General features: G+C 37.5%; 1 protein-coding gene across 1 annotated transcript in view; it reads left to right on the forward strand.

The window, feature by feature from the left end:
- Positions 1-23,075, forward strand: part of LOC110291812 (contactin-associated protein like 5-2) — a 718,290-nt gene that overhangs the window by 510,318 nt on the left and 184,897 nt on the right. The gene's annotated exons all lie outside the window — the stretch shown is intronic.

The raw sequence follows: 23,075 nt of genomic DNA on the forward strand, positions 1-23,075 counted from the left end.
GTGTCTTCAAATATTAATTTTCTCTAAGACTGATATGCAGTGCTCAGACAATTATATGTGGTACTATCTCTGGGTAGGTAGTCCTGATGTATAAATTTAAAAATCAATTTAAATAAACTTGGAAAATCCTCAAGGAGCAAGCCAATAATTAGTGTTCCTCCATGGCCTCTGCTTCAGTTCCTGCTTCCAGGGTCATGTTTATGCGAATTATAAGCTTTCCTTCCCAAGTTTTGTTTAGTAATGGTGTTTTATCACAGCAATTGAAACTCTAAGTCATTAAAAGAAAGGTGTATTTAATAAGCAGTGGGTTACAGTGCTCTTTCTCACTCTGCTTTGAAGAAAGATATGACGCAAAGAAGGCCATGAATCTTGAGTTTGACATTCAGGCACTATCTGCGGAGTCTATGCTTGCCTCTATTTCTTCAGAAAGACACCATGACAATACTCATCCTCAACAATTTAAAATAAAAATTAGAAATAGCCTTTGAAGATAGAACATTTGAGCTAGATATGTAAAGTGTGGTAGTTAAAAGCTGGGGGAGAAGAAAGATGGCATCAAGGATACCAATACATCCATACAAACAAGAGGGATGAGTTATGTCTAGAGCAAAGATATCTAAGGAGATAATACCATGAAAGAAGCCAAACAAAATAATCATAGTGTACTCTGAATTTACAAAATTTATTTTGCTGGAAGTAGAGCAACTTCAATCGATATGACTCTAAAAATAAATTGCCATTTTTAATGAATTAATCTTTTATTAAGATGGAGGTTCTTATGTAGTGTACATTTGGATTGAACTTATTATGTAGCTGAGAATGACCTTAAACATCTGATTATCTTGTTTCTACCTCTGAAGTGCTGAGAGTACAGGTGTGTTCCACAATTCTTGGTTTAATTTCTCTGTGGTGATAGGCATCAAACTCAGAACTCTGTTGCATGTCTAAAAAGCACAATACCTGTGGAACTAATAGATAACTGCCAAATACCAGCCTCAGCTTGTAGAGGGGTTCTGAGGAAATGGTGTCTGGGAGTGGCAAAAACAAATGACCCAAGTCAAATTGTGTGTCCAAGCTGGTGACTTATATTCTACTGAGAGGGCTTTCCAGATTGTTCTCTCTCTGTTTTCTGCTCTGCTATAGATAGCTTTTTCTTGCTATTCTAAAAACTCTCTGGTTGAGACAGCTAGCTTTCTTCTAGAGAAAGTGCTCCCTGCTAGTAAAAATTCTGAATGCTATCTGGATTTCCAACCAAAGTGGAAAACTGCTGTAAAAAGAATTCCTTGGATCTTCCAGCCAAGGCCAAAACCCTGTTAGAAAAATTCTAAAAGTAATTCTTGGGTTTTCTAACCAAATCAGAAAGTCCAAAAATATATAAAAAATAAAAATAAAAATAAAATTCTAAAAGAGCTATATTTACTCCTAAGTTACTCTCTGAATAACTGCAAATAAATATTCAAAAAGAGCTGAGTCAGCTCTCTAAGTAATTCTTGGGATTTCTGACCTTTTGTCACAAATCCTGTTATAAAAATTTCTTAAAGAACTATGAAAATCTCTAAAAGAGCTGTGATTAGTATCCATAGATTTTCTGACTAAAATGAGAAATCCTATTAGAAAAAAAATCTTGAGGAGTTGTTTTGTTCTTGAGACCTTCAGACAGCTCAGATCTTGCTAGAGGAAAATTCTAAAAAAGAACTGCTATCACTTTTTACTAGCTCATCTCATGAACACTAAAAGCCCAGTTTTTGATTTGCAAATCAATTCAATTATTTATTCCATGTTCCCTTCTGATTATCCTATGAATCAGTATCCTATGACCCCGACCTCTTAATTTTAAGAGACAGCAAGCACATTTTTTTAAAAAATTTATTTAACATTGCAAAAGAAATCAGAGATCTGTCTGCATTTGTAAACTTAGCTAGGTGGGTGGGACCTTGTCCTGAGATTACCATTCTGACCACACATATACCTAAATTATCTCTGTCCCAGACTGACCTTAGACTCAGGGATCTGCCTGCATTTGTATCTTTCTGACAAATTGGCTCATAATGCAGCTGCCCCTATGCCTTTAGATTTGTTGTATAAATATAGCCTGCTCAGTCTATATAATGTTAAACATGTGTATGTTTTCAATACTGACCATTTGGTCTTAGGTAATGTGTGTTCTTTCCAGGAGACAGATTCTTTTTCCTTGAAATTATTTATCTCATCTACTTTATGTAGCTGATACCATGATAATTATGTATCTGGAATAGGTAATAACAACTTATTGGTGGAAAAGAAATTTACTTACATTATTAGCATTATTTTATCAATCAAGGATCAAACAATGGTTATTAACATAGGCAGTTTGACCTGTGGAAGGTAGAACCAATATGACTCTTTGAAGCTCAAAAGAATATTTAAAAAACTTGAAAATGATTTAAACAATTCTGGACTTAAAATCATAAGCATTATATGGGTATTCTTGTTATGAGAAGGGAACAAGCATTTTTGTAAAAAAAATTAGTAAAGAAAGCATTAAATTAGGTTTTGGATGAGCTGCCTTGTTCCAAGCTATTAGCACCAATATTCCATCCTTGCTGCTATCATCTGTATATGACCTAGAGGAGGAGGAAGGGCTCTTCCAACACTTCCTGCTGCCCCCTCCAGGTACTTGCATGTAGGTGACTGGCAGTTTCCATTTCCATGTATATATGTCCCCTTGGCTGAGTGTTTTCACAACTTGACAGGTGACAGTAGGAGAGATGATACCCTCTGAAAACCCTAGAAAATAAAACTAGAAGAGAAAAGGCAGACTCCCTGTGGAGCCTTAGTCCTGTCCCTATCTTTGTTTTGGCTTAATGGGCATAAGCATACCCTGTTGTCTTTTGCCCAGACCTCTCTGAGGATCAAAGCCCATCTTTAGCAGGACAGGATCTGAAGAAGTTAGCAGAAATCACAGGTTGGACTGAGCAAATCTCTTCCTCATGATTTGAAGGGTATGGAAGGTAGCACATAAACCTGGAAGACTCCTTTATTTATCTGTTCCTCACAATGCAAAAAGGCTATGCTTTGAGCAACACTGGGGGCATATACCACACCATAAAGTGTGAAAAGAGATGTAGTGGGCCAATTTGCAGGACATTCTTTGCCAACTATTTAAGAGACATCTGTTCAGGTACCCTAAAGGTCTTTGATAATTTATTTTTATCTCTTTCATTTTTTTTTATCTCATTAAAAAGGCCTTATTTTCTTTATTTCTCCCACCTAAAACATTAGATTGGTTGAACCAAAGCTTTCCTCTCCTTTGCTCTGACTTTGTATTGGCTGATCTCTAACACATAATGGAAACACTATTTGAGCAACCTCTGTCCTACATGAATCTCTACTGTTTTGCAGGCAGCTACAACAAGATTTCTATTTCTATTGTGTAGTCAGACCCAATGCCCTCTAGAATTACATGTATCCCTTGTATAGCTTCTGCCTAATATTAGGTGGACTATGCTTATGAGCAATAAACAATAATCTCTTGTGGGCATGGGGGGGTCAGAATTTAATATTGCTAAGGTGTAAGAATCACTTAAGATATACCAAACTCAGATAATATGCAAAGGTGGAACATTTATTCTGCAGATATTACCAGCATGCTGGGATATTCCATATAAATGTGCAGGCTTGCAGGCCCCCTTTTATGCTCATGTTGGGGAATTCCAGGGGGAATGGTAGACCTTTACATTGAATTGATCAGTTGACTTGTAGTACTCTGATGAGCCTTAGTTTACCAGGACCCCCTGAGTGAACACACATGTAGCCTGGAATGTATGCAAAAAGCAAGAGAAATTTATTGTTCCAATGCGTTGGGGTCATTCTACACCTGAAGGAGAAGTAGTGACCCTGCACAGCTCATCGGATGAGCTACTATACAGTTTTCAGAGTAACAGCCACTAGGCACAATATGATTGACAGAACAGTGTGACTTTTAAAACTGATTGGTCTTTAGGGAATAAGGTGGCAAGGACTTCCCTTGTCTGTAGGTGGCCAATGGTTGGTCTATCCTTTGGAATGTGTCTACGTGCTCTGGGCCTCCCCTAACTGCAAGTGGCTGATGGTTGGTTGCCCCCTCCTCTTGTGATCTGAGGAATGTTAATTAGCCTTTCCCTTCCAGAGGGCTTATCTTCCAGGAGGGGAGTGATCTGTTGAAATTTTCCAAAGTTCCTGAGCTAACTCTTCAGGATCCCTCTCTAGGGGTAGAGGTAAATCTAAGATTGGTGAGTTTAGAGGATATCAGCAACAGAAAGTAGGATAGAGAAACTAAAAGAAGCTTAGGCCTGGTAATTCAGATATTAGCAAACTAACAAAAACTTAGGCCTAGTTCTATAAGCTGTCAATTTTCAGCCTGTCATGGATTCAGGTTGGCTCAGTCCTCTCATTTCCCCCTTGAGTAATGGCTCGTCTTAAACTCTTTGAGATGTTTCCATAGAATGGTTTGTTGTTTCAGAATCATCAGTTAGCCAGTAGAAATTCACTCCTTAGTAAACACAGGGTCAACAGATGAGGTCAGTTAGCAGGAGAAAGACTGGTCCATTCTATGATAATATTTAGCATAGCTATTCAGGGGGACAAGGAAAAGAATGATTCCTAGCAGTTTTGATTTTGTTCTCTAAGTTTACCTCTTTTCTCTAGTCTCTGCTCTTCCATGGCCAGACTGGTTCTGATAATGCTAGAGATGTTCATGGAGAAACAACACTGTTCTCCAAGGGCTAGGCAGAGCCCTGTGTGTTCCAAGAAGAGCATGGCTAACCACTTTCTGTTTTGTAGTACTACTTCAGCAAATGAGTCTGACTGTTCTAGGTGATGAATACACTTTTCTAACTGGGCTATATGTGAGTCTATGAGATTGCATAACACATGAAGAATCTTATCCACTTTGATTAGCACCAGTACCAATTCCTGCAACTATATCTGACCCAATTGGCATTGTAAGTAAGATTGCTAAGACCCCAACATCTCATTTTTGCCTTTGCAAATTCAGAGCCCTTTCCACATAGGCATTGAAAGGAAGGTAATAAACTTGAGGGAACAGAATAACCAAAACATACAAGCTGGAATTTTTGAGTACCTGTGGATGGACACGAGGAGTTAGGCCCACAGTTCATGAAAACCAAGTTCCATTGAGAGGTACAAGGTAGGAATTGTTGTCACCTATCATAAGGGTATGGTTGCAAAAATATTTAGGGTGAGTGAAGCTATGTAGTTTTTCCTTCTTCATATTACACATAATCCCTTTACACTCACTATTCGAATGGTGAGGACAGGGGAACTTCTCCAGGAACATTTCAGTGGGCTGTTTAGGGGTGTTGACAAATTTCCTGTGGTCGCCAGTATTGTATAGAGGCCTGAGATCCAGATAAAGATGACAGGACAGACATGTTGAATACCCTAGAGAGGGATGTGATGGTTGAGAACAAAACTGGATTTGTAGGGGAGGATGGATCTAAAATCAAGAATGATATTAAAGTTTTTGGGCAGTTATTGGCATTGCCAGGGCCACTTGTTCCATAGCTGTAGGGGGTGGATTCAGATGAGACCAGTTATTTTTGTATCTATAAGAGGAATCCCTTATTGTTTCCTTGATTTAGCATTAAACTTCAAAATTATCCAGTCTCCCAACCTTGGTTTTCTGTCCCTTTTGCCATCATTGAGACATAGATCAGTTCCCTTCCCCATGTTGACCCTATCAACTCCCTCCTCACTGGAGTAGTTGTTCTGCCTATTTGGATGAGGTCTCAACTATCGTGTATCCATGACATATTCATCTCACAGCCACAACTTTCCAAAAGAAGCTTTCTGTACTACCACAAGTCACATAGTCATTTGTCACCAAGTATTCAGTCTTGGCAGTCCTCTTCACAAGTTGCCTGAGATGTTTGCAGTTCCATATATGACAAACAGGATGTACCTGTTGAACCCAGATTGTTACATACATATCTGGATGGAACATAAAGGTCTATGTCAAAAATGGGAATGATAATACTCACCAGTAGAGTCAATGTCAAAGTTGGTACCTCTCTTCCCAAGTCTAGTTCTCTCAGAGCCTTGGAGTGTCTGTTTGATGGTGACACCCTGATGGGAGAAAGCAACAGCAGCAGTTTTTATAGGATGCAAGTATTATATGAGCAGAATCAGGATCAATGAAGCCAGGGTGTGATTAGCTCTTCATTCCTCTCAAGTAAGTCATCTGGAAGTTGTTCTTGGTGGGTCCTCAGTTGTTGAGTTGTTTCTTTTCCAGCAGGTGTCCACATTTGACTCCCACCCAACTTCACAGCTATTGGCATGGTCAGGATCACAGTGTGACATCCCTTCCAGTGAGGTTCCAGAGAATTGTGGTTATGGCTCGTAATCTAGACCTCATCACCTAGTTCAAACCAATGAGGATTAGGGGGAGGAACATATTTATAGACCTGGCAAATTTGGGACAAGGGTTGCTTCTAGACCCTGTGGACAGCTTCCAAGGTTTTCAGAAATTTGTATTGGTCAAATTTAGCTAGAATGTCAGACTGGAGGTTAGGTAACATGGAAAAAGGACTCCCATATAGTATCTCAAAGGGGATGAGCACTAACATATAAGTGGTATTCCTAGCCTTAAATAAGGCATGAGATAAGAGATACCCCATCACTGCCAGTTTCAAGGGTTAATTTTGTTAAAGCCTCCTTCAGATTCTGATTCATCCTCTGTCCTGAATCTTAGGGTCTGTAAGCACAGTGTAACCTCTAATTAGTTCCCAAGATTTTTACCTAAGATTGAGTTACCTATCTGAGAGATGAATGATAGTCTTGTGTCAGACCCCAGCAAGGTGGTTAGACCATACCTGAGTATGATGTCTTCTAGAATCTTCTTTGCCACTGCATTAGAAGTTTCTTTCTTCATAGTGAATGCTTCTACATCTTCTGAAAGGGTGTCTATAAAAACTAACAAATATTTATATCCATATGTTCCTGGTTTCATCTCAGTATAATCTGTTTCCTATTTGGCCCCAGGCTGCTGGCCTCTAATTCTAGTTCCTAGAGTTTCTTGGCTTGGGACTGAAATGAGTTCACAGCCTGGCAAGTGGGGCAATTTGAGATTACTTGATCAACCAAGTATTAAATATTTTCTATTTTGCTCCTTGTAACAACTCTTTCAGTTTTTGGTAGCCTAAATGTGAGGCTTGATGAATTTGATACATGAATTGTTTAGCAAATTCCTTGGACAGGATGGTACAGGCTTCATTGGTACGGAACTCTTTGTGTCTTCTTTAAATTACTTTACATTTGATCTGATATTGTGTATTTTCAGTGGAGTTTTCAGGGGCCATGGTGAGTGCAATAGATGGCAGAACGGCCAGAATATGTTCATTGGAAGACAGGGCAATTTTCTGTGTAGCTTTGTCAGTCAACCTATATTCTTAGGCTATTTTGAAGTCCCTTTTTTGATGTCTGGGACAATATATTATGGCTACCTTGAGAATGAACTATAATGCTTCCAAAAAAGCAAGTAGCTCTTCTTTATTTTAAGGTGTTTCTGGTTTTTTGTTTTGTTTTGTTTTTTGTTTTTTGTGTTTGTTTTTACTTCAGAAGTCAGCAACACCCTCTCTTAGAATATCAATCCATGTACATGAGCTATGACAAAAGCATATCTGCTGTATGCTTTTGTCATACCATGGCCAGATGCTGAGCATCTACTTCATGGACAGGAGCAATTTCACCCAGAACAGAACCAGGGGTGGCAGTGGTGAATTTGGACCTTGATGTTTGGGCAACTGCTGTAAGTATAGATATCTATTATTTCCTCTTTTGCCACTTTTAAAGCCTGAGTGAGAGATGTTAGTTCAGTTGTCTGGGCTGACGCTCCTCATGGCTCAAACCCTGACCTTGTGAATATGATAATTGTTCATATAGTTTTGATAAGAAATACCTTTTTCTATAGTTAAAAGGGAACCAAAGGAAACTTTTATATTTCATTATGCTAGCTGATAGTAGATTCAGCATTAAGAACACTTTAAGCTTATCTTAAAAGGCAATTAAAGGAAACAAAATTGGAACTTGTGATTAACCAGTTGGTTGATATAGTGGAATACTTTATTTGCGTTAGGCTAATTTATAAGAACTATATCAATTAATGTTAGGACAGTGGCGTAGCAAGAAGAGGAAATATGAAGTATTAGTTACTGGAAACTGAGTTTAGATAAGGAAGTAACAGGAATTTATATCTATGGAAGCTTATATATGAATTGTGTATCCTTTATTGTGAAGTCTGTGAGCAAGGCAAACCTGTCTATCTTTGATAATAAATCTGGTAGTCTTAGCTAGATAACAAATTGGCTAATGAGCAAATAAGTTGCATTGCCTTAGTGTAAGTAGCTAGGTCTGTTTTCTAGCTGTCAAGCTACAGTTACCTAATCGTTTAATATAATCAGAAATCTCAGAAAAGTAAATTATAATCTAGGAGTCTTATATAAGTGCAAATGACAGAGGTTTGTCTGTAGCCCACTACCTAAATTGTTCCCAGGTCCTTATGGTCTCTGTGGCAACTTGGACAGAGTTAGTCTGGCTGTGAGGCCCAGAAGATGAAAAGCTTTTTTCTGTGGAGTATGTACTTACAAAAGAAATGACCCACCTTGACCTAGCCAGTATGATACATTTAACTCTGGGTACCCTCTGTTTGTCCACAATGTAGGCCAAGCCCTGGCAGCATACAAAGCAATGAAGCAGTATTTCTCAGTGGTTATAATACCATAATCCAGGTACCTTGGGAGTGGGGGCTAACTGTCAAGCTTTGAGGGTCTCTGTCATAAGCTTAAATATTTAGCAGATTTCTGACAAGACTGAGAATAATTTCTTAAGCATAATGTGACTTAGACAATCTGTGTTTGTTTAATTACTTGTTCTAGATGTATCTAGCAAATAAAGAGAGCACATTGTAAATTAATTGCAGTAGTAAAACATAAGGAGGCCCAGAAGATGAAAAGCTTTTTCCTGTGGAGTATGTACTTACAAAAGAAATGACCCACCTTGACCTAGCCAGTATGATACATTTAACTCTGGGTATCCTCTGTTTGTCTACATAACTAGGTATATAGATAGATATATAGACAGACAGACAGATATGAAAGTGTTATTTAACCTGTTACTGTTAGAAATCATTATCTGCCAAGACAGGATAGAATGAAAACTTTTTCTTAATTAACAGGCTGAATTCCTACAGGCAACAAATTAGGATCTGTCTGTAACAATGATGATGATAGTGGATGGTCCTAGGACTGCCCTCAATAAAGATGGGGGAATGGGACCAGGAACAGAGAGGAAGAGAGTTGTTTTTAAAATGCCAGTTAAGTGGCCATGTAAAGATATTGCTTTCTGGGTAGCTGAATACTATGAATTAGACCTAGAGATGTCCCACTAAGTAGGGATACAGAGGTGAAGACCTTCCCTTTGAGTGAGGGACATTATTAAAATGTTCCTACTTGTGCCCCAAGAATAAAATAATAATGATAATGAGCAGCCAAGCCTAGACTTACCAGGTCATACGTGGAAACTAATGGTTGAATGGGTCCTAGGCCTATGGATGAACAGTTTACCTAAGTTTAGGATTTTTCTAAAGCATCAGAAAAAAACCACTTAGGAGAGGGAGGGAGGGGTTACACAAGGGTTAGGTCCTAGAACAAGGGTCAAGGAAAAGACCAGTCATAATGGCTGAATATCTCCATCCTCAGGGAGAGCACAGGAGGTGGCTGGGAGCTCAACAACTCTCCCTTGGGACCAGAGGATATTTACACTGACCAGTGGGAGATTATACTAGTTCTCCAAGTTCAGGTAGATAAGTCTATTGATCTGGTGGCTGCCCATGTGGCAGGGAGAGATATAAACCTGCAACTATCTAAATCTAGAGTCTTGGTACCAATTTTGTATCTTATAAAAAAGAAAAAAGAGGCCAGAGATATGTTTGGTGAAGACACAGTATGGTGTATGGGACTGGGATGCCTCTGTGGCCCATGGTGAGTCATTCTTTTCCCATGAGGTAATAGCAATGTGACAGTATAGTATAGAATAGGGTTTATTCAGAGCATGGGGAAGGGAGTTGAGGCAGTAGTAGAGATGGAGAAAGAAAGAGTCAGAGAGAGAGAGACAGAGAGACAAATAAAGTAGCTACAGAGAAAGTAGAGGGAGTAGAGGACAGCCATAAACATGTGGAGAGTGAGGGGGAAGAGGAATAGGGAGAGAAGGGACAGAGGGATAAAAGTGTAAGAGAGCAAGAGAAGAGAATGAGGAGGAGGCAAGCAGCCCCTTTTATAGAGTGTTAGGCATACCTAGCTGTGGTCATGTAACTGTGGGGCAGAGCCTAGAAGGAATGCTAACACCAGGGCTTAATATTTGCAGGTTTAGAGTTGCTGTGGAGCAATAGAGACTGAAATTTCAGGAAAGCATGAGTGCAAAGTACCTAACTCAATATACTGCACTGTTTGACTAATCTAGAATCTTTAGAGGAAGAAATTGTTCTACCTAAATGAATTTTTTCAGATAACTGTCACTTACCCCTTTAATCACAAATACATTCCAAAGAAAATTTAACTATTTGAAATGTAAATCTATCTTTAATGGATTACATGCCTCCTTGCCTTCTTAAACACATAATTCAAGACAGAAAATAGAACCTTTATTTCATAATTCAGGATCATCACTGTGAAATCAATTCTAGACCTCTGTTGGATTTAGTCATGCTTGGGAGGCTGATTGCTCCTTCTCTGTGTTCTTTCCCTTGCATCTCATTTCACTATAAGGTTCAATATCAGTGGTTTCTTGCATATTTCTCTGCCCCTTGATGATTAAGCTGAAAACACTTGCTACCCTAAGCCTTTCTGAGGATGTCTTACTCTAGAAACTACTCTCCTATTTTGCAATGACTTGTCTTGCTCAACTATTTGAGTTCCTAGAAAAAAATAGAAATGTGACTATTCCAACTGGGACTTTCCTAAAGGACTTAGACTGTTATGTCACTTGGGTTATAGCATTTTTATAATTATTTTTGTGTACACATGTGTGTCCATGCAAACACACAAACATTCAGATGTATACACACACACACAATCATAACGCCCATAGAAGTAAGATGTATTGAACAAACCCAATACTTAAATCATAGTGTTTTTTTAAAGATATGCTACTTAGGTGCTGAGAACAACAGCACAATCTGGCAGAGTAGCATTTTTAGATGCTGAGCCATTTATTTCTCTAGTTCCTGTTAATCCTTTGTGTGCATTAATTGTTTTCCTAACTCAATTGTCTTATATTCTCTTAGTTTAGGCTTGCATAGATTTTGTGGAGTTCATACTGGGAGTGAGCTATCAATCTAGTCCTACCACCATCTTGGTTTGTGCCAGTTTGTTTAGTTTTACAGTTCAATTTTACCACTTGTTAAATTTACACAAAGATCTTAAATTTATAACACTAAGAAAAGAGAAAGACAAACACTGTCTGCAATCCTTGTACTGTGCCAGCAATCCAGTAATGATTGTCTTTGCCCAAAGCTTCCATCTCAGTAGACAAGAACCAAAGTTAATGCTATCAAAAGAATTGAAGAAAAAAATAATTTTCATTTTATTAGTTCTTTGAGAAATTCAAATGTTTCCAGTGCCTAATCCCTCCCCCCCAATTCTTCCCACATTCTCACCACAGTACCCATTCAACTTCATCTTCTTTTTAGTACTCATCAAGTCCAATTTGTGCTACCCATATACTCATGGAGGTGTGGCCTTCCACTAGAACATGGACAACATTCAAGGGCTACACACCCTTTAAGAAAATTGACTCTCTTTCTCTAACAGCTATCAGTGGCCAACATCTCCTTAGGTAAGAATGGAACATCATGTCCACCTGTCTTATCTATGTTGATACATTTGGATGGATAGAGCTTTAATAGGTCTTGTGCATGTTAGCATAACCTCTTAGGTCATGTGTTTAGCTGTCCTGTTATGTGCAGAGGACACATTTTCCATATATTCACTCACTGTCTTTAACTCTTAGAAACCCTAGACTTCCTCTTCAAGCCCTTATTCTATGAACCTTAGCCAGCCATGTGTCTTAATCATCATGTACTGAAAATAGAAGCTTTTCTGACGGTGGTTGCGATGTGCTTTGATCCCTGAGAATAACACTCAGTTATTATGAGTCAGTTTAATACTTTTTTCATTTAATGGAATGATAGTAGTAGGTTCTTTGCTAGGACCTATGATCTGGATAGCCATAGGATCCTGGTCTAATTATGGTTCCAGGTATGAATTTGATCATGTTGAAAGAGACTTCAATCTATCAGAATGTGATGTACTATTTATGTGATGTTCTTGCCACTAGAGTACCTGTGCACCTGTTATCGTTCAAGGTTTACAGATAGTGACACTGATGGTACTATTATACTCCAATAGAGTTTTATACTCAGGTTTTGGAGGATAAACAAGCTTATAGTGTCTAATCAGAGCATCTTTGTCCTAATATAATAAATCTATGTTTTAACTGTGTGTGTGTTTACTGATTATTTATTGTAAGGAAATTTTCCAGGCCCTGGGAAGTAAGTTTTGTAAACTAAGAATGAAAAAAATAAAAACAATATATATATATACACATGATTATAGTCAGGATGAATGAAACCACACACAGAGACACAAAAGTAAGATTTATATCACTCAGGACAGTACATATTAAAAATGATACAGAAAATACAAAAGGAGTAAGAGACTGAAAAGTGAACAAATATTGGAGCTGCTTTCAATGGTGTGTTGTTAAATGTCTTGTACAACCCAGGTGATAGGGCCTCTATAGCAGAAATAAAGAAATTAATGAAAGAAGGCAGGGACACAATGTTCACTTCTCTATATACAAACTTTCTAACACAGGGGAATCAATGAGGTTACCAGGATTTGCTTGCACTTTTTGGCAGCACACATGGTTTTCTCCTCCAACTAAACTGAGTGAACGTTGCTTTGGTCTTCTCCATTTTATTATTGGTAGCCAATAACCTTCCCTTCACAGGTACACATACACATATACAATATGTAAGAATATAAATAATTATTAAGTCCACATCCTTTCATTATTCCATGATATCCTTGAATTATAAAACAGTAGAATAAAAACAGAAACTTAATCCTATCTTCCAAAAGAAGAATTAATGACCAGTAAATATTTAAAAACATATTTAGTACTCATAGTCACCAGAAAATGCAAATTGAAATTACTGCTATGAGAGTGGCTGTTTTAAAGAAAATGACAAATGCTGGCAAGGACCAGTGGAGCTAATGATAGAAATATAAACTGTTTCAGATACTATGGAAACTAATATAGAGATTCTTAAAGAAAAATAATTAGAGCTTTCATCAAGCTATGTACTATGTATTATGAGTACATTCCTAAAATATCTAATGTAGCCCATTGAAGATACTTGCACCTCCATGCCTACCGCCATATTATTTATTGAAGCCAAGATATGAAAATAGCTTAGCTTCCTGTCAACAAATAAATGAATAAAGGAAAGGATCAGTACATACATGGTGGTGTTTTACTCAGCCATGCAGAAGAAAATTATGCCATTTTCATGAAGATAGATACAACTAGAGACCATTACGTTAAGTGAAATAAAGCAGACTAGGAAAGAGAAATAGTGCATCATGCCCTTTCTCATTGTTGCATCAAGAATATAATTATATGTAATTATAATATCTATATATAACAAAAAAGCATATATAGTATATATGCATATATAGATACATATTTGTGGTGCATGTATAGAAGTCAAAGGAAGATTATGTGGTGAATTAAAAGTACCAGAGGAAGGAAATAGAGAAAATAACAGAATATAATTGAGATAAATATGAGCAGAATGAAATAACATACAAATTTTATAATAAAATACTTTATTTTTAATGCCAAATTAAAAATTACTGTCATGATTATTGTATATTGATATAGGAAATATAAGTTTTTACTAAAATGTTGCAGAACTTGAGTGCTATATACAGAAAGGTCCAAAGTTAATGTTACCTTTGGTTCTACAGTGAGCTTGAAGCCAGCTTAAGCTACCTGAGATACCATCTCAATAAAATTAAGAATAAAATAAAACAAAGGTTATCGTTCTATCTAATAAGAATTCATACTTTCTATGCTTTTTTTCTATGCTATGAAAACCATGCTTTTCAGCACTAGTAATATTGACTGAGAAACTGAAAACCTAGTTTATGTCTGGTTTTTCAAACACATATCACTGAATCCTCTTAGTAGGTATATGAAAATTTTATTATTATTACTATTATTATTATTATCTTAATGATGGAATAATAGGTTGTTGAGGTCATTAATCTATGTTCTTATAGATTCTAAGTGCTGGAAACCAATTATACTTCTGCCTCCTTTGAAGCTTGGTTTGCAATCTATCATCCAAAACAAAAAAAGAGAACAAAGAATGGCTTAAGAAGAGATGGAAAATGATATAAAGAAATCTCAGTTATCCAAAGAAATGGCTGACCTGATCATATTATCAACTACTGTGTAACTATGTCTCATCTACCCTGCTATAAAAGTTACATCTGTCTTAGGGTTTTACTGCTGTGAACAGACACCATGACCAAGGCAAGTCTTATAAAGGACAACATTTAATAGGGGCAGCTTACAGGTTCAGAGGTTCAATCCACTATCATCAAGGCAGTAACATGGCAGCATCTAGGTGGGTATGATGCAGGAGGAGCTGAGAGTTCTACATCTTCATCTGAAGGCTGCTAGCAGAATATTGACTTCCATGAATCTAAGGTGAAGATCTTAAGCCCATTCCCACAGTGTCACACCTACTCCAACAGGCCACACCCCCAAGTAGTGCCACTCCCTAGGCCAAGCATATTCAAATCATGACAGCATTCATTTCTCATTTCATGGGCTCACAGGCAGGGGATATGAACATGTTCTAGGCAGGGCTGTGTGATGATTCTGTCATTCATATATTTACAGCATTGGTAGTTGCCAATGAATGTGACCTCATCCAAGCATGTGTTTTTTATCTTAGTTTGATGCATGACTTTCTCATACCTTTTGTAATATGCTGAGTTTCATAGACAGATACTTGAAGGGTATGGTCAACCATGGGGAAATATATCACATTTATTACCTAGATTGTAAGACATGTAGCATTCTATGCCCCTTTATGATTTCCTGGTTATTTCATTGATATACAGATAAGAGGGCAATAATTATGTTGCTCTACCCTAATGTGAAAAGTGTAAGACAGATTTCACTTAGGACAATATATTCTCTCTCTCTCTCTCTCTCTCTCTCTCTCTCTCTCTCTCTCTCTCTAAATAATGAACTAACTTCAGAAAATGCCACAAATAAAGGGGAAAAACCCTTGGTTTCTCTCTAACTCTAGTTCAAGGCCTTGGGAATCTTTTCTCTCATTAGTGAACCAATTATAACTCAGTATGGCCCTCCATATGTGTTTTTTAGAGACGTAATAGACAAAGTTTATAGGATTTTTGTGAAAAAAATGTAAAGATAGAGACTTGTGCAAGTGTGATTAGTCACCAAGTAAAGGAAAGCCTAACAGGCCTGAGATTTTATTTGGATCCCAAGGATCCATATTATTAAAGGGAAGAAATGATTCCCACAATTTCACATTATGAACACTGTGACACACACACACACACACACACACACACACACACACATACAATTTAAAAATAAACATAGAGACAATCCATGAATATAATAGTTATTTCACTGTGTATTAAAACCTGTTCCATTAGTATTCCTCTGCTGATAGACTTGGTGACTTGCTTGAGGCAGGAAGTCAGAATAGAATTCAGTGGATTCATAACAAAGATACCACCTATTCTAAGTCACAGATATGGACATGTAGCTAAAGAAAAATAAATACCTTATGCAACTTTAATAGAAATGTCTGTAGCCACATTTAAGTTACTGTTGTGATCGTTAATTGTTTATATAACCAGTGTGATTTCACAAGTACAAAGACACAGATCCTTTACAAGACATGTTCTGCATTTTCCTCAAAACATTGTAAAAGAATGTGTTCACTTATTCTGATGGTTTTAGTAGGTTTAGGTGCATAGTCTCAAGTGTTTGAATGCTTTTTCCATAGGGAGTGGTCCTATTAGAGATATGGCCATGTTGGAGAAGGTGTCCTTGTTGGGGGAAGTGTGTCACTATAGGGTGGACTTTGAAGTCTCTAAGCTCAAGCTCTGCCAAGTGCAGAAAAGAGTCTCCTCCTAGTTCCCTTAGGACCAAGATGTAGAACTCTGGGCTTCTCCAGCCCCAAGTTTGCCTCATGATGCCATGCTTCCCGCCATGATGATGATGGACTGAAACTCAGAATCTGAAATTGTAAACCATCCCTAACTAAATGTTTGGCTTTTATAAGAGTTGACTTGGTAATGGTGTCTCTGCACAACAATAAATCCCTAATTAAGAAACTTACTATACTGTAAAGATACCTACAGAGGAAAAAAATCCAGTTTTTTCAATCCTAAAATACAGGGACAATAACAGGAGAAGAACATGAAATTTGGAGCCATATAACCTAATCTTAGTTATTATGTCATCTACTTATAAACTTATAGTGTGGTTTCTGGCATCTTTTGTTCTTTGGTGGTGTGGTTTCATGTATCTCAGCCTGGCCTTAAAAGTGTCAAATAGATTAGGATGACATCCCACATTCTCTCACCCATACTGGCATTCCAGGCCTCCACTACCCCATCTGATTTAGGTGACACTGGTGAATGTGCCCAGAATTTTGTACTTTAGAGAAGCACTCTATTAACTGAACGATATCCTCAGGCCCATTATTATCTCTGCATCTGTGCCTTAGGAATAGACAATGAGATACATCCTGTTCCTTGAGATAGGGGATAAGAAAGTTGCTCTTCCACCCATGGAAGGAGCTACAGAGACAAAGTTTGGAGCTGTGACAAAAGGATGGACCATCTAGAGACTGCCATATCTCTATCCCATAATCAACTTCCAAACGCTGACACCATTACACACACTAGCAAGATTTTGCTGATAGGACCCTGATATAGCTGTCTCTTGTGAGACTTCGGGGGCCTAGCAAACACAGAAGTGGATGCTCACAATAAGCTATTGGATGGATCACAGGGCCCCCCAATGGAGGAGCTAGAGAAAGTACCCAAGGAGCTAAAGGGATCTGCAACCCTATAGGTGGAACAACATTATGAACTAACCAGTACCCAGGAGCTCTTGACTCTAGCTGCATATGTATCAAAAGATGGCCTAGTCAGCCATCACTGGAAAGAGAGGCCCATTGGACATGCAAACTTTATATGCCCCAGTACAGGGGAACGCCAGGGCCAAAAAGTGGGAGTGGGTGGGTAGGGGAGTGGGGGGGGGGAGGGTATGGGGGACTTTTGGGATAGCATTGGAAATGTAAATGAGGAAAATACCTAATAAAAATATTAAAAAAAAAGAAAGAAAGTTGTTCTTGTTACTTCATTCAGTATCTTCTTCACATTTGCTGGGGAACACAAGGAGTATGATCTCCATTAGCAACAAACAGAAAGTCTTAAGACCTACTCATTCTGTGTGAGAAAATTCATCTTTGGAGTTTAACTCTAAATAGCCATCTGTACACTAGTTAACTTATAAATATGGTACATAAACATTTCAAGAAATACTCTTGGCCTTTTCACAGAAAAGCACAGATTTCTTTTTGACTCCTGTTAGCTATCCATATTCACTCAGGTAGCTACATATCTCATATGAGTGCCCATATGAGCACTCTCATTTGTTAAATTTCAGTTCAAAACTAAAACTCTTTGTTTCCATAGCCATTGAGTATGTCAACATATGCTCAGACTTAGAGTTTTGTTAAATAATGCAGCCTGCTTTGTACCCTTCCAAGTCACCATAGTGGTCTGGTGCAGTACACCTACTTCCTTTCTTGTATCACTATATATCCAAGCTCTAGCCTTGTTAACAAAATGTTACTTTCAAAATAATATTGTAAAACTTGACTTCAGATCTTTTCCTCTGCTTTTTAAAGTAAAACCTTGACTCTTTCTATAAGGCCCACAGCATTCTGACAGAAGGAGAGTGTATTGGCCCTTTCTCCCACAAACACACTCTGTATTGCCCTACTTCTGTCTCTGTCTCTTACTAAGATTGGTCTGCCCCTTACACTAGTGGTGTAAGGTCACTCTTCTTACATTTCCATTTTTATTTTTATGCTTGTATATCCTTTTTCATTCAGCCCGCACCTTGAGTTTTATATGAAACTGAAAATCTATTTTATTGCTCTTTACTGCTTAATACTGTTTATAGTCTTCATAGATATCATTATAGACATTTTCTTTCAATCTACTTATTGATGTTCTTTGTGCCCTGATTAGTTGAAGGTGATATCCAGATAAAGTATATTTGTGTTATCTCATTTTTGACCCCCAAAAGCTTACAACTGTACTTGAATATGAGAGAGACTTGTTGATGAATAAATAAAATAATCTTTCCTCTCCAATAAGTATTAGTTACCTCATGTATGTGATATATATACATGAACAGTTGCTAAGCAAGTGAACTAGGTCATGCCTCCTGCCACAGTGCTCACAGACAACTACATCACAAAATAGAAACTGCTGGTCTGAGAAGCTCTGTCATTGACTCTCTGTGATTGTGAACAAGTTACTTATATATTATGGGCCTTGGGTTTCTTCTTTTTTCGTGCTAGAGATTATATTTCATGTTCCCCAAGTGTCTTTTCTACCACAGCTCTCATATATCTACATTAACCAAAGAATCTGAGTGAAAATTTATGTCAGAGTTGACTATTTCTCATCACAGTAAAGAACTAAAAGTGTTGAGAAAACAGGGCTCAAAAGGCCTTATTTTTGAAGACACTTCAGTCAGTGACACATAGTAAGTATTTAAGTATTAAGTAATGTTTTTTTCCTCTTTCATGACCCCTACCTTCTCAGAAAACACTGATTTCCACACAGTAATACTGATTGAGCAAGAAAAATATGAATCTGCTGCACTCAAGATTAATTAAAGAACAGAGAAAAAAGTGCAGCTTAGTGGTAAAACATTTACCTAATTTGTATGTATTTGCTTGGGTTCATTCTCAAGCACTATAAAGTAATTAATCATTACTACTAATAAGTGCAAGGAAATATTTCTTATGGTGTTAGTTACTATTATCTCTATAGATGAACTCTCTGCAGCTGAAAACAATTATCAGAAGTAATTAATGACACAAGGGTCATGTTTTGAGATAATAAATCAGGAAAAACAAAACAGTGGGAACGGATCATAAGGCTACTTACTAAAGTATTCACAGAACTACAAGCAGGGGACAGAGAGTGTCAGCACTCTTTTGCATTCCTCCTTTGTCTTTTTCACTTACTCCAAGATTCCAGTTCTATGATAATGTCAACCACATTCAGAGTGAATCTTATCCTTCCAGTTCTCCCTGAAAATTCTCTCACAAATACACATACAAGTGAGCCTCACTAAGGCCCTTGGCATTTCCTAACCCAGTCAAATGGACAGTCATAATTAACCACTGCAACTTTACAGGGCACATAAGAGAGAGAATATGGGGAGGAACTGCTTGTAGTAAGGGGCATTTGAGGAATCATATGGAAATTTACTACATTTGAAGTTTCTTAAAATATACTCATTTATGAAAGGAACCTAAATGAAATCACTAGATCATGAGAGAGGTAATACTCCAATTAGAAATCTCTTATCACCAAGTAAAACTCCAGTGTCAGGAATAGGTTACATCTTGTTGAATTGCTAGTCAAAGGGGCCCCATAGAAACCCATAAATAACTTAGGCTATTGCCAGGTCTATTGATTGCTCTTCCATATCTGAGAACCAGCCACTTTGCTGAAGATTTCAGCTATATATCTCAATGAATATGGAGTGTTCTGGTGCCTAATTAGAGCCTTTACCTGTATTGATTAGTGTTCATGATACTGGAAGGTAGTTTGCATTCTACCAAAGGAAAAATATAAATGCCAACCCATCTACAAATCCTGTATTCTACAATGGTGACCTGCATGATACATTGACAGAATGGTGGCCTAAATGATGTAAAAGTAACCAACTATTTTCTATCAGATTTAAGACTCATTACAAGAGATGAAACTCATCCCTAATATCAACCTTGTGGCAAAGAACCTGGTATTATAAAGGCCCTGGAACTAGATGATAACTAAATACTATTTTTCTAGTAAAGGAATGGAGCAAGTAGAATGGCTTCTAAGGAGATTCTGTTGGTATATCCATAATTCAGTGTCTTACTCAGTCATTATCAGAGAAGCTTTATTCTGCAGTAGATAGGAACTAGTATAAAGAAAGACCCACAACTAGGGAGAGTGACCTTAAAATACTCAGTTCTAAATGGAATGTCTCCATTTAATCCCTCTCATCAGACCTTGGGAAACTATGCTGAAGTGGATCCAGAAAGGTTGTAAGAGCCTGTCTTAATTAGAATTTTAATGCAGTGAAGAGACACTATGGCCACAGCAACTCTTATAAAAGGCAAACATTTAACAGGCTGATTTAGAGTTCAGAGGTGTAGCTTATTGTCTTCAATGATGTGGACCTTGGCATATGCAGGCAGACACAGTTCTAAAGGAGCCAAGAGTTCTCCGTCTGTATTCACAGGCAGCAGTAAGAGGTAAACTGAGCTTCTGAAAGTCAGAGCCTACCCACATTGAAACATTTCTTCCAACTAAGTCACACCTCCTAAGTGTATCACTGCCTGAGGACCTATAGTGATTATTTTAATTCAGCCATCACGTTCCATTCTCTGTTCCCACATACACATAAGCATGTAGCCATACCATAGTGCAAAACTCATTGTCCAACATCAAAAGCCCCCATAGTCTATCACAGTATCACTGTTATTTAAAGTTCAACATTCAAAGTCTTTTCTGAGACTCATGCAATCTCTTAATTGCAATCCCCTGTAAAATCAAAATGAAAACCATACTTCCAACATACATGGCAAAAGATGTACACCCCTATTCTAAAAGGGAAGGAAGGGCAGATAATGAAGAAATACTGGACCAAAGACCAAAAACCAGCTGGGCAAATTCCAAATTGTGCATCTCTATGCATAATACCATGGTGCTTTACAGTTCTCCAACTCCTTTCAGCTTTGTCGAGTGTAATACATTTCTTTTATTTGGACGGGTTCCACCCCAAGTCTATAGCTTTTCCTGGCAGACATCCCACGCTTCTGGCATCTCAAACATCTTAGGATCTTTAAGGCAATTCAGGCTTCGCCTTCACAGATTCACATAATGGCCCCTTTGGGCCACTATTTAGGGGCTCCCCTGTCATAGGCCTGGCTTCTACTTCTTAGTCACAAGTGGAGATAACATAATCTCTATAACTCTTTTCTTACATCCTTATCTCTAAAGTCAGAGTCAAGTGATCAAAGCTGCCAAGTTCTTTAGCATTCTTGGCCTATAATATGTGCCCCTTCATTTTAATGCATTTCACCAGCTTTTTGCTTTCCATTTCCTCAGCATGTCTGTCCTGGATCTGTAGTCCTGACTGACTTTTAACTCTCGAATCTTCCTGCCTCTGCCACCTGAGTACTAGAAATAAAGGAATGCAGCACCACACAGGGCTCTTAACTTTTCTTTAATTCCATTTTACAAGATGGCTGATTAACTAAGTGGTCTCTTGCTAAGAGATCACTGCTCCCTTTATTCCACTTCCCATCAAGCTTTTCTGTAATATATTTATTTCCTTACACACAGGACTTTGCTACTTTACTCTCCCTGTTGCCCCTTCTCTTCTCATCCTGTACATTGTTTAGTTTGTGTAGTTCAGGTTGTATCTTTTTATTATTGAGCTGCACCATTGTGGCCACTAATAACCAAGCAACAAAGTTAAAGCTATGCTGTATGGAAATTGACTCTATCAAGGCTGTTAATCCATGCTTCTTAATTAAGCCTCAGGCATATTTTTATATATATATATATATATATATATATATATATATATATATATATATTTATTTATTGCATGAGGACAGGAAGCAGCCACTTTGCCAAAATTTCACAAGAATGGTCTCTTGACCATTCTTTAGCTAAAGTCAGAGTTAAAATCACCCTGAGCACCACTGTTTTCCATGGTTCTACCTTTCTGGTTTCCAGCACTTAGATGGGCAAGTAACCAAGAAACTGATCTTGGAATTATATTTTTCCAAGAGAGTCTCTCTAGGTATACAAACTGAGCCTAAAAGCAGGTTCCATTCCTTGCAGCAGGTGACAACATAAAAATGAATTCAATGTTTGGGATTCTTTTAAATTATTACCGTATTTTGCTTGTATTTTATAGATTTCAATTTTGTCTTTGTGTGTTTGTGCATTTGTACATTTCTTATGTTTTTTTAATTTTTGTTCTTGTTGTAATTATTATTGCTAGGTTGTTCATTTTGTTTCATGCTTATTTGCTTATCCTTTCTCTTTCCCTGTCTATTAGGAGAGAAAAAAAGAAGTTTTGTCGATGAAAGGGTAGAGATGTAGGAAAGGTCTGGAAGGAAATGAGGTCGGAAAAACTAATCAGAATATGGTATATAAAATAACTGTTTTGTTTAAATCACCCCAAAATAATAAAAACAATAAAATGAGCAAGTTTACCCCTTAATAATTAGCTAAGGTCTCATATTCATCACATAATGAAAATTTATTAATCTCTAAGAATTGCCAAAATATTAATAGTTGCATCAATTTTTAAAACCCACATTTAAAGAGAGCTTTCACACTAACTCCATAAACTTTGAAAGTGAAAAGAAGCTTAAAAAAAATCCCTGACAAACTCAAATACATGTTTATTCAGAGTAAATGTGCCTATTACCAAAGGGAGGAGTAGAGCCCAGCAAAGAAGTCATAGGAACAACACAAGACTCTTCCTGGAAAACCAACACCCTAGAGCTCCACATAGCATTTCTGATCTGACACACATAGTCTGGTCTCAGTGGCTTCCTTGAACCTTACTAAAAGCCTCATTCTTATATCTGAGGT

This window comes from Mus caroli, unplaced genomic scaffold (assembly GCF_978045245.1).
Source record: "Mus caroli unplaced genomic scaffold, Mus_caroli_1 scaffold_1, whole genome shotgun sequence".
Classification (NCBI taxonomy): Eukaryota; Metazoa; Chordata; class Mammalia; order Rodentia; family Muridae; genus Mus; species Mus caroli.